This window comes from Panthera onca, chromosome C2 (assembly GCF_046562875.1).
Source record: "Panthera onca isolate mPanOnc1 chromosome C2, mPanOnc1 haplotype 2, whole genome shotgun sequence".
NCBI classification, from domain to species: domain Eukaryota; kingdom Metazoa; phylum Chordata; class Mammalia; order Carnivora; family Felidae; genus Panthera; species Panthera onca.
In genome coordinates this window covers 54,856,017-54,868,979 of record NC_138347.1, presented here as the reverse complement: position 1 = coordinate 54,868,979, position 12,963 = coordinate 54,856,017, and positions in this window count along the sequence as shown.

Sequence of the window (12,963 nt, the reverse complement as noted above, 5' to 3'; positions counted from 1 at the left end):
AGGTGGCTTCTTTTTTAAAAAGAAGGGTGGGGGAAAAGTTGCCTGTGCAGGTTTTGGTCAATTCTTCCCTGTCCTTTACATATAGGTTTAACTAATTGATGACAAACAAAGGCTTAAAATCAAATACCTGGGTTTAGAATTCAATGCAATACAAAGTAATTGAACAATTAAATATCTGAGTAAAACTCAACAGGCAATGACTCATGCATGTATTTTGGGGAATAACAACCCCAGACAAAGGAAGTAACACATGCAAAGGCCCTGTAGCCAGAGTGAAATGAATTAGAAGAAAATAGCAGACAAGTTGTACAGAAAGGAAAGGTCCCAAGGGGACAGATTTTATAGGACCTTGAAGCCATTGTATTTTGGCTTTACCCCATAGGAGGTAGAAAGCCTTTGGAGGGATGGTTTTAAGCAGAGAAATGACATGATCTGATTTAACTTTAGCTGCATCACTTTGCTGCATTGACTAGACCACAGAGCAGCACAGGTGGAAGACAAAAGAAGCTGTCAGGAGCTCCTACAAGAGATGCTGGTGTCTGGGTGCAGGGTCGAAGCAGTAGAGGTGGCAAGAAATGTGAGGACTCTGGATGTGTTTTGAAGATAGAACCCTCAGGATTTGTTGACCTGTAGAATGAGGGGTGGGGGAAGTTTTGGTCAAGAACAACTGGAAGAATAAAGCTGGTATTACTAAGGCTTCTTCATCTAATTTCTTTTCAGTGAACTTTCTAGCTTTTCATTTTCCTGGAGTTATAAAGACACAGCTTCAGTGACCAATGGGCCGGCAATCCTAAAAAGGGCAATTCCAAAGGTATGTCTAGGGACTGGCCCAGAACTGCCAAGCTGCAATCAATCTGAGCCTGGGTCTATGGTGTACCCAAGGCACCAGGACAGGGGAGGGAGGCCAGAGTCACTTTACCCAAAGAACTGAAGCATTTCCCAGAAGAGCAGTTTCCACAAGAGCAAAGAAGTATGAGTTACCAGACCAATGACAATCAGTCCTTAGCAATAGAGAGGGGAAGTGGGGAGTACTTTGAGAATCGGCAAGTGCAATGTTTGACTCTGACGTTCTTTCCCAGCCTGGACCTCCCCTGACTTCTGCCTGGGTCCCAGAGAGAGAGAAAGATGTGAATAAAGCCTGAAAGAGTTTCCACTAAATCTCGGTAGGGCCTCTGGCTTGAGCTATACCAAATTGGAACCCTCCTGTCAAAGTGTGGCACTGGCTGTGCGTCCTGCTTCCCATAGTCCCACAGGGCTTTCTGGGGGCCACCAAAAAGCAGAAATACATGTCAGACTGGGCTCATTCATCACGGAATGCAGGGCACCCCCTGGGAACTCCCAGAAATCCATGGTGGCAACCATGCTGGACCAGAGAGCCTGCATTTGGGGCCTGAAATAACACCAATGAAAGAGAGTTGGTAGGTCTTCAATTACATGGTGATTTCTTGGGCTGGGGAAGGCCTGCCTGCCCACCTCCACTCAGACCTTGGAAGAGGAGTGGCAGCCCACCCTTAGCTGGGATAGCCCCTGGCTTGGCCAGGGTAGCCATTGCCAGGAGCTAAATTTTAGAAACAAAGGGATTGTGAAAATCCACGTCTAGCAAGGGAGATTTCAAAAGCTCAAACACTGAGACTGGAGTGTTTTTACCTTTTCTGAAAGTGCAACAATATTGGAATTCATTTTTTTCTTCACCCCTTGAGTAAGGATTAAGTTGCAAAGTGAGAGCAGCTATGATGCTGGAATGAGGTGAGGAGTAAGTGGGCTCAGGGCACACTGAGTCTCTGTTCTGCTCCTAGCTGCCATGGGACACCCAAGCCTTAGGATTCATGACTTCTGTGTCATACGTAAATGTGGGGTGAGACACTTAGCAGGCAGGACCCCTGTTCCCCCAAACCTCCAAAATGCTTCCACCCACCTCCAGGGTCATAAAATGCTTCTCATGGAATATGCTGATTTCACCTCTTCAAACAGGTAAAGGGGGGTTTAAACTGCTCCTGGGACCCATCCATCTGGAAGCGTAAATAACGAATGGCTCCTGACAGGGTGTTGGAATGGTCCATGAAAGAAAGAGGTGTAACCCTCAGGAGCAAATTGAGGTCAGCCAGTTCAAGTTCCAACCTCGATCCCAACTTCTAAAGATCTTGGGCAAAGTATTCAACTCAGCACAGTGGATCTCAGCCTTGACTATACATTAAACTCACCTGGAGAAGTTTTTAAAATACCAAAGCCCAAGCATTATGCCAATGAAATCAGAATCTGTAGGGGTGGGAGCAAGGATCAGTATGTTTTTTAAAGCTCTCTGGGTGATTCCAACACACAGCCACTGTTAAGAGCCATTAGTTCTCAGGCTCCCCCACCCAGGCAACTAAAACAATCTCCATGGGGCCACGTTTTTACAAAAACTCCTGAATGCCTACCATATGCATTTAGAACTGACAAACAGAGACTCTCGTTAGTAATGAGGTCATCATGCTAAACTCACCAGGCTATTGTCAGGATTATGCGAGATAATGTATGTAATGCTCTAAGGTAGTGCTTGGTTCTTAATAAGCATTTAATAAATGATAGGTATTATTATAATTTTAATTATCATTATTGCTGCTGTTATTATTAGATACCACACAGGGAGAAAAGGAGGCAAGGAGGGAGACTGGAGGTCATAAATACTGACTTAGGGACATTCTAGGCTGGCCAAATCTAACTCCACTAGCTTTTGTGTTAGGCTTAGCATGGCCCGACAGGGCACAAGAGCCATGACCTGGCAGTTTGTCTAGAAACATCTCAAATTTCAGAACAGATCCCTGACCTTTGACCAGAGGCTCCACTCATTCTGCCACCTTGTGCGACTTGGTTCTGGAAGAGGAGGTCAAGGAAGGGAACATGCTACCTGGGTCTGGTCTGGAAGTTTGAAAGGAGGTGCCTAGCCAGACTGCCCACCCTTTGGCTTTGCAAATCTACCTCCACACTAGCCGCTGGGTACGGCCGAGGAATTGAATTAGAGAAGACAGTTTATTTGTAAAAGGCTAACATGCCTGTGACAGCAGGTTCCACCTCGTGCTGTAAGTGAGCCCTAAGAGGGATTTGTAAAAAGACAAGACAGCGGAGGTCACCTGGGAGATGAGGAGATGCTGGGTTGTGGGGACCTCCTTCTTCCACCCGGCAAAGGCAGAGGCAGAACTCTGGACTTCATCTTCCGGCCTCTCTTACTGGCCTGCCTTCTTTCTCCACGTCTCCTTGAAATCAGGCAGCTACCACCTACCCACTACTGTTGGCTTGGACAGCTTTTCTGAACCTCGCATACCTCATCCAAATATTGAACCAATAAGATATCCTTTGAAGTCAACTTCACGAATGAGGGACTCCTTCAACAACTGAATCAAATGCAGTGGAAGGAGGCAATGCAGCTGCCAGGCCACAGAAGAAACGCCCAGGGCATGCCCCCTCAGAGGCTGGACTCTCCAACAGACCAGCGTTTCGAAGCTGGAGCCTTCAAGGGCATCCCAACAGAGTAGCATTGGCTCAGTTCGAAGAAACTCTTCAGGGAAGAACGGATTTGTCCTGCCCTGGCCACCTGGAAATAAAGCCTTTCTACAGTGAAGACACCAACTTGTTCTCAAGGCCTCTGATCATTAACTGCGTGGACTCCAATTGTGGCGAGGGGGCAAAATTTGCTTGTGATCTGAAAGGCCCATCGCAGGCCGCGGGCCCCAGCCGTGCGCTTGCAGGAGGCACTGGGTTTAATGACTGTTCACTAGGTGATTACTAGGAATTAATTCAGCAGAGAAGATAATCAATAGATGGCCCACTGAGAGTGGTCCATTAAGGTAGAACGGCTCGTCTCTTCAGGTGTGATAAATAGTGCATTTAAAGTATTCAATACCATAATAAAGGTTGTAATTAAATGAGGCAAATTGGCATCTTAATAACTGCATGCTTGAAAAGATTTAAACTTCAGCCTGAGACACAGAGTAACATTCATAATCCCTCAAATGGGTTTCCTTTCTAGAAGGGAGAAAATAATGTCTGACTCTTCTCCTGAGAAGCTGACAGGGCAGATCTGTCCCCAGATCTTTACAGAGTTAAAAGTGAAGAGGTGACTTTGAGCCCCTGCCGCTGCGTCTTTTGTTCTGTTTCCCTGCTAGCTTAATTATTACCATCCTCCTCGTGGGAAGAAGGCAGGCAAGAAGAGGCCTGGGGGAATGCAGCACAGGGACCCGGGAGCCCCAGCAGTATGCAAATCAGTTAATACAAAAATCACTTTGCGGAAGTACAGTAAGGCTTCCCAAACCAAATCATCTCCATTTCTGCTGCTTATTATTAAACAGAGAAGCATTTGCTGCTACCATTTGTCCTTTTGCCCTCCCTCATCCTTCCTCGAGTCTGTGTGCCCGTGTGTGCCCGTGTGTGCATGCACACACACATGGATTTAAAATCCCATGTTCTCCTGCCCCTGTACGTTCTGAATAAAAATTTTCAATGCAAATTTCAGATACATATTATAATTACAAGTCATCTGTTCAGCAGTTTGCAAAACAGATACATTTTGTTCATTTTCCTCCCATCCAGGAGGTGTGTGCCAACTGCTGGACATTTGAAAATGGCTGCTGACATTGTCAAACATCCCCCGAGGTTTAGGATTATGAGTCTAAGAAGAGATCCAGTAAGAGAAAGAAAGAAAATGCCTTCACTTTCACATTTCTCTGCGTAAGTGCACACTGCCTTTGATCCTCATCTATGTGTGGACAGTGTTTATGGACAACCACATGTTAATCAGTTCCGTCCTGGGAAACCTTTCACCCTGTGGACACAGAGTGAGCCTGTCAGAATACAGCCGAGCTCTCCCTCCCTGCCATCCCGCCCCCACCCACTTCCAGTGTGCACCCAATCACTGCTCTTCTGCATTCTGAGTATTAAATTCAGCAATCTCTAGTAGAGATCACAGATTTCAAGAGTGAAACAAAATGCTTGTGGAGACCATAAGGGAGGCTTTTAAGCTTAAACTGTTATTAAGTTTAACTCGATGCTAGATGAAAATATCTTGCTTTGTGGGCTGGTAAGATGACATATATATATATATATATATATATATATATATATATATATATATATTTGTACAGTCACAGTTCTTCTCAGTGCCTTTGGGCACAATGCTGTCCCAAGACACAGAGGGGAGAGGAGCCTTCACAGGCCTTCTCTCGGCTTGCCCTCTCCTCTGAGTTGAGCCTGGAAGAAGAGAGTTTAACCATGCCAGCCAGCTGTCAACCCAATGGCAGAAGTGAATGGAGCAAGTCCCGCACTTTACATAAAAATCAAATCCTGCACTTTTATATAATATATAGTGACTGACCAGTGTGTTTAGGACATTTAGCTCTTTAGAGCTAAAAAAAAAAAAAAAAAATACAGAAAGGATGCTTCTGGCAGGGCTGCCTTTGTGCAAAGTATTGAAAACTTACTCCTCTGGGTCAAGACTTGGTCTAACCCTAACCACAGCCCTCAGGGTTGCCCTTTCCTCCTGGTGGACACAGCTGGTATGCCAGGAAGGACTCACTGGTGGTGCAGGGAACTTGGGCAGGGCTGCAAACACCACTTGTCCCCTGGGCTGGGTGCCCTCAGGGGTGGCTCTGACTCACCGAGTTGCACTGGGATCTTAGTGAGCATACCCAGCCCTGGGGAGATGAGGGTGAGCACCGGGAGTCAAGGTTGGTCTGGCAGGCCTGGAGAGGTGAGAGGCAGGCCTCTAAATCCTGGGCCCAACCAGAATTTCTGCAGGAAGACCCCACTCAAGCATAAAGCAGCACAGCTCGTGTACTGTTTTGTCTGTCCCAGGCTGCAACGTCATGGCTAGGCAGGTTTCTGGGGATTCAATATTGCAGATTTTGCAGCCTCAGCTGTCAGAAGAGGTCCACACAGTGATCACAGTTGTCTGGAAGCTTCTCCTGTGTTTGAGGTCAGAGCAGCTCAGAAAGCTTACCTAGTCACACCCTCTTCAGCTTTCCCAATTCCTCACTGCCACTGTGGAGATCAGATTTCAAGTCCCTAGTGTCCTTCTTCATTTGTTCAACAAATATTTATTGGCTGCTAAGAATGTGCCAGGCCCTGTGTTAGGTGCTGCAGAAATAGTGCTAAGTGAGAAAGATACCTATTGGCCCTGTTCTCCTGTACTTTAATGTCTAGCAAGGAAGACCAGACCCTAAATAAATACAGTAAAACCTTGGATTGTGAGTAACTTGTTCTGAGAGTGTTTCACAAGACAAGCAAACATTTCTAACAAATTTTACCTTGATAAATGAGCAATGTCTTACAATATGAGTAGTACATGATGCAAAACAACACATGATCACAACTGAGCCAATGGTTCTTGAAATTGGCTTTGATATACAAATGCTTTGGATTATAAGCATGTTTCTGGAATGAATTATGCTCACAAACCAAGGTTTTATGTAATTATATAAGTAATAGTTTGTTTTAATTGGGTAATTGGATCAAGTGCAATGCCATTGTCCTCCAAGGGCTTGGCCAGGCACAGGATTCTTGACAAGCTTTCCGAAGGAACTCGGACCTAATCTGGAGAATTGCAAATGTATACGTAGAGTCAGAAGGATTGGCAGACAATCTGGCTACCCTATTCCTAGTGCACAGACAAGTGCATCGATATGTAGAGTCAAGAGGAAATTTGCCCATGATCAGATGGCTTATTGAGCCCTCAGATTAGTTCAAGAGCCAAACCATATGCAAGAGCATACAAATGTGTAGCCTAACATACACTTCCTGATTATATTAGTAGGTAGCAAGAAGTAGAGGGGTGGAAAGTCCCACAGTGACTGTGTTTGATTTTGGAGTGCCTTTCTGCATAACCATAACAATCTTGAGTGTGGTTAGAGTTCTGGGAATTCCCTTCAAATAAAATGATGAAACTGCTCTGGAATGGCCTGACTCACAGGTTGCTGGGAAGCTGTCCAATATCTCTACCCGAGTCCTTGCTCAACTCTTCTGTTAAGCCTGCATCTTCTTAGTAAAGAGTATTTAGACTTCTTCCTTACCCCACCTTTTTCTTGGAGACACATAACTCACATTCAGGGAAAGTATACAGGGAGAGTTTTATTTCAATCAAGCTACACTTGAACTAACCAAGAGGAGATGATTCCTAGTGAGTAACTAGAGTGTCTCCAAAACAAATATCTAATGTACTTTTTGAGGACTCTGCCCCCATTCAAGAGGTCTGGTATTACCAGGAGGATTGGGAAGTCCCCTTGAGGGCTGGTTTGCTATAGCTGACAGGAAATTTCATAGTGCTTCCCCCTTCGATGGTTTCCAGAGGCCACTTATTAGGCTGAGTAGTCCTATAAACCCATTATTTTCACAAGATGATTTAAATTGAGCATTGGTAGGACTGTTTGAAGATACTTTTAATGTAGTGGTTAAAATTGGATGATGTTACAGTCCCAGTGAAGCTTATGCTGGCAGGAGTGATTTAAATATTTAAAGTACTTAAGTTGTTTAGGTTGTAAAAACTGTGCATTGAAATGGTGTGAATGTGGTCAATTTCCCCTTGCAGTATGCTCTGGCTCGGTCTCAGAGGTCTCCCTGATCTCACAGTTTCACTCCATCAAAAGAGCCCCTAACCCTGGGGCTGTTGGAACAAGAGGATCCAAGGGACAAATTTCAGATTTCTGTCTCCTTTGTTCTCTGGAGCCCAGGTGAATGTTCATATATTTTGCTGCCACTAATGGAACTCACCCAAGAAGCCTACATCTTTTATTTCTTCTGTGGAGTCACTCGTGGAATAGTCGATTATTGAGGTCTAATGGCAGTAAAAGTTTGCATAAGGGCAGCTTCCCCACCAGATATCATATTCTCCTTTCCTGAACCAGTGTTACTTAATGGCACACAGCTAGATTGAAACAAGTCTTGTAGGGTGACACAGACTCCAATTAGAAATGTAAAAGATTTTGAAATGGGCAAAAAGGATTAGTGGGTATGCTGTCTAGAGGTCATCTCCACCTTTCATTGTCTTTAAGCTATTTTACAGTTGCTAAAGGTATAGAAAACTATTAACAATGCAAATGATTCTTATCCATAGAAATGCAGACAATTTCTGTCTACCCGAATGTAGTTGATTATTGCCCTGTGGACAGTCACCAATTTTTCATGTATTTATTTCAGTATTCTTCATTGCTTATAAAAACATTTGTTCAGGATTCAGTAACATCTTCTTTACTTTCTCATTAATTAATGAGTTAAATGAAATCTTTGACACCTGTACATTCTTTATTTGTCTGAGTGTCATGATTTAAACTATCCAAAAATGTTAGCCTTTAAAATAAAGGTAAGCTCAATCCCATACAATACAGCTGTGGAAATATTTCTTAATATGGATTGTGATGATTATAAACTAAAAAACTGTAACAAGTTCACTTCTATAAACTGCCTAAGATGATAGCAGAAAAGAACACTAAAATAACTTAAATACTTACTGAAAAAGCTCTGCCAATTTTGGGTTCCAACAGACAGAAAAGGCAAGTGAAACGGTCATATCAGTGGGTCAAGAGGATGGGGCCCACACTCTGGCTGGGACTTCTTCCCATGTCATAATCATAGCCATTAGAATGTTTGCAAGTCCAAAAATGGTACTCCAACATGAGGCAACCTTATGGACCACTTCCTATTACAGAATTATGTTACCATAAACTGTTGCCTGCCCAAGAACTCATAGCTATTGCAAGAGAGCAAAATTTGCCACTCCCAAATGTGTCATCTTGGTATGTGGACTATTTTAGGCTGAATACGTTTAAGAAACAGAAGGCTCAGAAAGAATCGTTGACCTTCTCCTAACTGCCTAAGAGAATTTACAGAGAAGACCTGCTACAATATGGGAGCTAACACAATAGATAACTATAGAACAGTCTGAACTAGGGGTAGTAGACAGGGAGGCACCTGGAAAAGTCTGTTAAAATTACTCTATATCCCATTGTTTCTGGAAGTCCCAGCAAATATTTGTTTACCAAAAATTTACTCTTTTTCATCATCCCTGTGAATTGTTCTCCTTCCCTTTGAAGTTCCAGACCCTTCTCTTTTCTTTAGCTCTGGATGGCATATAAGCCTCGATTACCTGACTGCCTGTGGGCCTCATATTCTTAAGGAGCTCCCCACCAGACACACAATTAAATTTGTTTTTCTCCTCTTAATCTAATTTCTGTCATTTTAGTTGTTCAACCAGTCAAAAGAACTAAGAGGAACAGGAGGAAATTTTTTCTTCCCCAACACTACATAAGACCTTCCATGCTACCCAGAGGAAGCAACTTCCTTGATAAAAATAATAAGACCTCATGTAGAGAGAGACAACACAATGACTTAATCAGGTCTCTTTTTTTCCCCTCTGTCTTCTTTTTTCTCTGTCATCTCATCTTTACTTTTGTTTACTAAAATAAGAAAAGTGAGGAAAGGAAGAAGTGCAACAATCACAAAACTTAGGCTATAAGTTATTGCATTGATTCTTGGCTTGTTCTCACCTGACTTTAGGAAAAATATATTTACTATAGATAAAATTTAAGGATGCTCACTTTTGGGTTTGATGTTCAAATCCGAGGAAGACATTAGTTATTCCGCAAAAGAGAAAGGATTACCAAACAGTAGGATGCTATATATATAATACCTATATTATATATATATGTATATATATATATATGTATATATGTGTATATATATATATATATACATGTATATATATGTGTCTAGAAGAGTATATGAAAAATTAAGTATCTCTGATAAATTACAGGTAATTTTTATTTATCATTTTATTTATTGTTAATTTATTATTATTTATGTATTTATTATTATTAATCTATTGAGTTTTTTCTAATTTTTTTCTAAATCTCCTATAATAAACCTGAATTATGTTTATAACATGAGAAAAAAAATTAAAATAGTTATTGAGTTTAGTATACAGGCCTTTTTGATTTAGCAAGAAACTTATGTGGGTTACCTTCAGTGATGGACTTTTTTTTTTTACACAAAGGGAGACATCCCATCAAGTTGTCTCATCAGTGGATTGTCATTACTCTGGACCTGGAACTTTGAAGACCAGGATATACAGCATGTCTCCCTGAGACTAACTTCAGTTAAACAGTAATATCTTAATGGGGCTGTAGCCCTGGGAAATGATGTATGTTTTAACTCAGAATTTATCATAGATCTATAATTTTTAAACAGCAGGAAAATGCTTTCCAGGTTGTATTCAGCCTTAAAAGTTGCTCTTTGCTGGCCAATGAAGGAGGAGGTTTCAAAACCTTTCACATACTATGAAGTTCAGAGAAAGTTGAAGCTCAGAGATAGGGAGATTGAGATTTTTTTTGCAATTAATATAAAAATTCCTAGGATTAAGGAAATGACCAATTTGCAACAGATTGCTATCTGAGTGAACATATAAGAGGGCTGGCAAAAGATAGAAAATCAGCATGGCAATCCCCAAGAAAGAACAGGAGCAGAGATATTTTACCATTTCTTAGGAGGAAGAGATTGGAGTTTAACATCAGAATCACACTGTATATTTTATGTTGAATGGTCCATAACAGTCTCCAGTAAAAGCTTATGTCCTAGATAAACTGAAACTTCTGGAATGCCTAGTGGACCTATGGGCAAACTTCAAGCTGTCCTTCACATGGTGGACCAAGAAGCCTCATGGCATGGAAAATTGATTAGACATTTTGAGGGACCACTAAACTTTGGATCTAAACATCTTTAAGCCAAAGGAAAACAAAGGTTACCTCTTAACACCCTCCTTCCATCTGGCCCAGGCAGTGAACAAGATGGGGCAAAATTCCCTCCTAGAGAAACAGAAGAGTTGGGGTCAGAGCTCGCTCAGGCATGAAAGTTCAATGGCTGATGCCAGACTGACTGCCAAGCCAGCCCCGGCTGGACCAGTTCCATGAGGGAGAGAAGGCTGGGAGACAAAGAGCAAGTGATAATAACAACAGTAATAAGGAAACACGCAGAGTATCTAAAGGACCAAGGAAGCACAGTTGTGAAAACTTAAAGTATCCCTTGGGGAGGAATTTCTTCCATTTCACTTCAGAAAGAGAAGTTTGCTATGGAAAAGAAAAAAGACAATGATGACACATTGCAGATCAAGAGAGAATTTGTAGCAAAGCAGGCAGTCAAGAAAAATGGAGTCCCACGGGCTCTGCAGGGGACTCCTGTGGCAGTGAGGCTAGGGACTTCTTCCTCTGGCCTGTAGTGTGGTAGGCAGTCACAGGGAACAGGCTATTTCTTTCACTGTCACTTGTGTGGCATGCTGTAGGTCCGCCCTGGGATCAAAGAGGCAATTAGCGAGGGGTCAGGATCCTGTAGCTCTACCTGGGGACAAGCCAAGGAGTTACTCTTTTATTTTTCTTACAAAGACTGAGTTGTGTTGTGGTCTGGGCAAAAAACTTTCATCTAGTGGCTTTGATTACTCTTTAATTATATATTCTGTTGACACTCACAAGTTATATAATAAAAAAATTTCTTCATGTAGTGTTGGACGTCTTAGCTAGATGTATCCAGTTGAACATTTCTGTGAGCTTTCTAGCGCCACATTCATATAGGAGTATTGGGAAGATAAAATAGTTTCACCTTTAGGAAAGCAATTTCACAATATACACCTCATGAATTTTTAAAGTACTTTTATTCTTTGTCTAGTAATTCCATTTTTTGGAAACATCCTAAAGAAATAATGCTAAATGCTAAGACAAGTGCACAGAGATGTTTATTATCATGTTACTTATAAAAGTCAAAAGGCTTCTATTAGTCTTAGTGCTTAAAAATTGGAGATTGGTGAAGTAAATTATGAAAATCCGTTTTACAGATGTAACAGAACTATTAAAACAATGTGTTTATGATAAAATTTTACCAGGGAAAAAGCAAGCTAGTGAGTTTAATATACAATATAAACTCTTGGCTATATAAATAATATGCATTATGTATAGAAATAAAGAAATAGATTAAAAATTCTCTCTGAGTGATAAGATTGTTTGATTTTTATTACTTTCCCTTTATTTTTTTATATTTTATTTTTTAAGTTTCTACGTAAGCAAGTGATTAATTTATAACCTTAAAAAAAGATACCGCAGATGCCTGGGTGGCTTAGTCAGTTAAGCACCCCACTCTTGATTTTGGCTCAGGTCATGATCTCACGGTTTGTAGTTTGAGCCCCACATTAGGCTCTGTGCTGACAGTGTGGAGCCTGCTTGGGATTCTGTCTCCCCCCTCTCTCTGCCCCTCCTCTGCTTCCTCTCTATCTCTCTGCCAAAATAAATAAAAGTAAACTTTAAAAAAAATGCTGGGATGCTTGGGTGGCTCAGTTGGTTAATCAGCTGACTCTTGATACCAGCTCAGGCTGTGATCTTGGTGTCACAAGGTAAATCCCTCCTGTCAGTGCAAAACCTGCTTTGGATTCTCTCTCTCTGCTCCTCCCCCACTTGTTCTCTCAAACAATATAAATAAATAGCCATTTAAAAAAATGAAGAAAAAATGCCATGTGTGTATATATGCATGTGTATATATATCCTATGTACACAAGCACACACACACACACACACACACACACACACACATATTTGCTGCCTTGACGGGAAAGCAGCCCACCCTTGCAAAATGGCTGCAACAACTGTTCCAGGCTTCACATTCTTTTTTTTTTTTTTAAGTTTATTTATTTTGAGAGAAAAAGAGCATGTGAGTGGGATAGGGACAGGGAGAGAGGGGAGAGAGAATCCCAAGCAGGCTCTGCACAATCACCACAGATCCCAGTGTGGGGCTTGAACCCATCAACCATGAGATTATGACCCGCGCTGAAACCAAGAGTCCTATGTTCAACCGACTGAGCCACCCAGGTGCCCCCCAGGCTTCACATTCTTATTGCTTTCCTTTTTCTAGTTTGAATAATAGTTGTAAATCTACTTTTTCTATTCCTTTTCTTCCCTGTCCTCA